The sequence below is a fragment of the Palaemon carinicauda genome, chromosome 3 (genome assembly GCF_036898095.1).
Source record: "Palaemon carinicauda isolate YSFRI2023 chromosome 3, ASM3689809v2, whole genome shotgun sequence".
Taxonomy (NCBI): domain Eukaryota; kingdom Metazoa; phylum Arthropoda; class Malacostraca; order Decapoda; family Palaemonidae; genus Palaemon; species Palaemon carinicauda.
Genome location: NC_090727.1, coordinates 134,520,093 through 134,525,092, shown reverse-complemented (window position 1 = coordinate 134,525,092; position 5,000 = coordinate 134,520,093).

Genomic DNA, 5,000 nt, shown 5'->3' with positions numbered 1-5,000 from the left:
GAAAGTCTTGTTACAAAGATTTTATATAATAGACGAATTTTTTCCACCGACACACTAAAGATCGAAAGACTACGGTGATGTAGTAGATTAATTCATATCAAAAGCTCCAAGAAAACACGACATATTCTAAAATGCATTTTATATATTTGTTAAAAAGGTCTATGTGGTCTTTTATTAGTATGTATACAGCCTAGTTTTATGTATATCTACATAAATGAAATAAACCCACAATCTATGAAAAAGGAAATTTACTTTGAGCTTTCGAAGGGACCATCTTCCTTCCTCCTCAGAGAACATTTGTTTTCTGAAGAGGAAGAGAAATGGTCCCTGCAAGCGCTCAAAAGAAATTAAATTTTTGATAAATTGTGGGTTTATTTCATATATTATACGTACACGAAAAATTATGTATTCTAATGTATACTTACTTATATATATATGCGTACGTTTCCACGAGCCTTTATGTTTGCATACATGCAAAAACTCATAAAATACAATTTATAAAGAGGTTTGAATGATAAAAGAAACAATAAAATGGTAGTTTAATATTTAAGGGTAAGATAAAGAAAAATTCTAGCATATTTCAAAAGAAACCATTCTTAAGATATTGAAGTTGTGTTTCTCTCTCTCTCATCTCTCTCTCTCTCTCTCTCTCTCTCTCTCTCTCTCTCTCTCTCTCTCTCTCTCTCTCTCTCTCTCAACTGGTTCAAGAGAAATCATCACTATGATGTCACAGTTGACTTTCCTCTCTCTCCCTCTCTCTCTCTCTCTCTCTCTCTCTCTCTCTCTCTCTCTCTCTCTCCATCCCCTTCTGCATGAGGAAAATTTACATTCCCATCCAAATGAATCATCTATGTCATAAACATTTAGGAAAGTCTGCAGCATCTACACCACTGTCTCGAACCCCTTGGGCGAGAGCAATTCTCGTTTGATAACTCAAAATCTAAATAACAACTCGTCTTGCACTGCACATCTTCAACGACTCTATTCCTCATATCCCCTCCAAATGTGCCTCATACTGCCTTAAATGACCCAATTTCGGAGTAGGAACCAGACAACGGACGTGATATCCATTTCAGTTATCTTTGCTTGGGGAATTTAAATGTCCTTTCGGAGCTTCTGATGTCTTCAAGATATTATTGTGCTGTGTGTTACCAGAGATTTCTTGAGCTTTGATTGGGATGCCTAGATTAGTAATGGATTGGGATTAGATATTTCTAGAGGGTGGGGAATATAAAGATAATTGAATGGGTTTATGGTTTATTTGGCAAAGGGAGAGATTGAGGGCAAAGGGAAAGATAAAAAGATGAAAGTGAAAAAGGATATGATACTGGGGCAGACTCTTATTGGACCGTTCTCCATATTTACATATGGAATCTTCAAATCTTCACAAGAATTTACATATTGAGTCTCCACATCTTCACAAGGATTTGCATATTAAATCTTCACATCTTCACAAGGATTTACATATTGAATTTCTACATCTTCAAAAGGATTTACATATTGAATCTCCACATCTTTATAAGGATTTACATATTGAATCTCCAAATCTTCACAAGGCTTTACATATTGTATCTCCACATCTTCATAAGGATTTACATATTGAATCTCCCCATCTTCAGAAGGATCTACATATTGTATCTCAAAATCTTCACAAGTTTCAATCTCCAAATGTTCACAAGGATTTACTTATTGAATCTCCCCATCTTCACCAGAATTTACATATTTTATCTCAAAATCTTCACAAGGATTTACATAATGAATCTCCACATCTTCACAAGGAAGTATAGTTCATGGATCTTCATTCAAGAAATTATCATCTTAATTACTTCTTAATCTACCACCCCTCCAATGACGTTAATTATCTCAAGCAATTATTAGAATTTGATTTAAAGGTACCTCATGAGCTGCTGAGACTTAGGAACAAATCACTGATCTAACACACAATATTCTAGAGACCAAATATAAACATAACACATGATCAAAGCCCAAGTAAAGATCAAGTGGCTCCAGGTAATGGTTGTTGCTAATTCAGTGGCCTAAGGAGAAAACCAGGCTACAGGGGGTATCTTAAATCGGATTTTATATTTACTTATTGGTTAACAGAACATATTTTAAGAAACAAGAAAATTCTAAATCTATTTATTACTTAATTAAACGGCTAAGTAAAATAGATAGAAGGAAAAGTTATATACAATACATACTTCTGAAAGATGCTAACTAAATAATAATAATAATAATAGTAATTGCTGCATCGGCAGAGTTTATTTTCTTATCCAATTTTTCTATTTTCCGGATAATTCTCTTCTCTAGAGCGCTACAATCAGCCAGCAGACTTGAAAAATTCATCAGTCGGGTGAATGACAAAATCGGGAAGACTTTTCAAGTATATTCTCACAAAATACAAGTAAAACTTTGGTACAGAATAGTAAAAACTACGACGCGTTTCGAGGATAAGTCCTTCCTCATCTTCTGGTAGAGTGAGTTGGATGCTGCAGTCGGGTGGTATTTATACCCAGGATCAGGATTAAAAGTGAAAGGGCTGGAATTTTCATCGGTTTTTATTGGTTGATCGGAGCTGATATGATATGGTGTCTGGTGTACGATGATCTCGGCCGGGAATACCAGTCTGTGACGTCATCGGGGGACCTGAGTTTTGATTGGCTGAGGTGCGCTCTGAGCCAGCCAGGCTGCTCTCCCGCTCAGAAAAGTGTCCCACGTGGCTGAGATCATGTCCTACTTCGGCGTCAAAATTCGGGGTATTTTCGTGGTTGGTAGTGTCTTCATTAGGTCCTCCTTGATGGGGGTTTCTTGATGTATCAATACGACGGCTTGACGGTAACAAAAACATCTCTTGGGTCGTATTAAGGGTGGGTTTATCTCGCTGTATCAGTAGAGCTTCTAGGATGCGTAGACGTCGACTATCTGGGGCGCTACCGATAATCTTGGTGTTACTGACGATATCAGCTCGACAAATAGGGGTGTTATGTCTTTGTAGGGCATGATTCTTTATAGCCCCTTGCTGTACGTGGCAAGAAATTCTCTTGGAAAGACGCATAGTTGTCATGCCAATATAATTTCCGGGACAACCACGGATAGGGCATTGATATGCATAGACAACATTCGTCTTCTTTAAGAAATCCTGCTCTGGGGGCGCTGGGTTATTCCTCATAATAAGGCTTTTCGTCTTGGCCGTTTGGTAATATATAATGAAGTCTAATTTCTGGGTGTCTTCAGTAGGGGATACATTATTCTTGATGATTTCTTTCATTGCCTTCTCGTCTTGCAGGTAATTCGGATGCATATGTCCTTTGTAAAATAGCTTGATGTTATTGCTACTGTCGATTCTCTCGGCGGGGTTGGATTCGTACCACTTGTCTACTGCTTTCCTGACTTCCTTTTGGACGTGCTTATTGGAGAATCCATTGTTGACAAGTACTTGAGATATTCGGTCCAGTTCCTTGTGTGTGTCGCACCATGTGGAACAGTGCGACAGGGCCCTCCTGACGTAAGCCTTGATGGTAGAACTCTTATATCGGGTGGGGCACTCACTGTCTCCATTCAAGCACATGCCTAGGTTTGTGGGTTTGGTATACACTGTGGTCCGAAATCCATTCTCCGTCGAGGTGACTAGGACATCCAGGAACGGGAGGCGATTATCTTGGCTGTGTTCGAGGGTGAAACGGAGTACACTATGGTCCTCAAACATCCTCCTCAAAGTCTCGATTTCATCACATGATCTTGCTTTCACAAAGGTATCGTCTATGTACCTAAAGTACAGAAAGGGGCATTCTACACGGGAGAACACTCTCTCTTCTACAATTCCCATGTAAAAATTCGCGAATAGGACTCCCAGGGGTGAGCCCATCGCTACACCATCCTTCTGTAAGTAGGTATGCCCTCGATGGGTGGTAAAGGGGGCCCTCTTCGTACAGATGGCTAGGAGCTTCATCCACTGAATTCCTGGATAAAATTAAGGACTCTACGTGTGATGGAGTTATTGCATCGATGGATGTAGAGTCTTTATTCACAAACGTGCCTGTGGACGAAACCATAGACCTTATCGCTGATAGAGTCTATAGGGACGACTCTACACCATCTCTGAACATCCCTGAACCAGCCCTTCGGACCCTCCTAGCCATCTGTACGAAGAGGGCCCCCTTTACCACCCATCGAGGGCATACCTACTTACAGAAGGATGGTGTAGCGATGGGCTCACCCCTGGGAGTCCTATTCGCGAATTTTTACATGGGAATTGTAGAAGAGAGAGTGTTCTCCCGTGTAGAATGCCCCTTTCTGTACTTTAGGTACATAGACGATACCTTTGTGAAAGCAAGATCATGTGATGAAATCGAGACTTTGAGGAGGATGTTTGAGGACCATAGTGTACTCCGTTTCACCCTCGAACACAGCCAAGATAATCGCCTCCCGTTCCTGGATGTCCTAGTCACCTCGACGGAGAATGGATTTCGGACCACAGTGTATACCAAACCCACAAACCTAGGCATGTGCTTGAATGGAGACAGTGAGTGCCCCACCCGATATAAGAGTTCTACCATCAAGGCTTACGTCAGGAGGGCCCTGTCGCACTGTTCCACATGGTGCGACACACACAAGGAACTGGACCGAATATCTCAAGTACTTGTCAACAATGGATTCTCCAATAAGCACGTCCAAAAGGAAGTCAGGAAAGCAGTAGACAAGTGGTACGAATCCAACCCCGCCGAGAGAATCGACAGTAGCAATAACATCAAGCTATTTTACAAAGGACATATGCATCCGAATTACCTGCAAGACGAGAAGGCAATGAAAGAAATCATCAAGAATAATGTATCCCCTACTGAAGACACCCAGAAATTAGACTTCATTATATATTACCAAACGGCCAAGACGAAAAGCCTTATTATGAGGAATAACCCAGCGCCCCCAGAGCAGGATTTCTTAAAGAAGACGAATGTTGTCTATGCATATCAATGCCCTATCCGTGGTTGTCCCGGAAATTA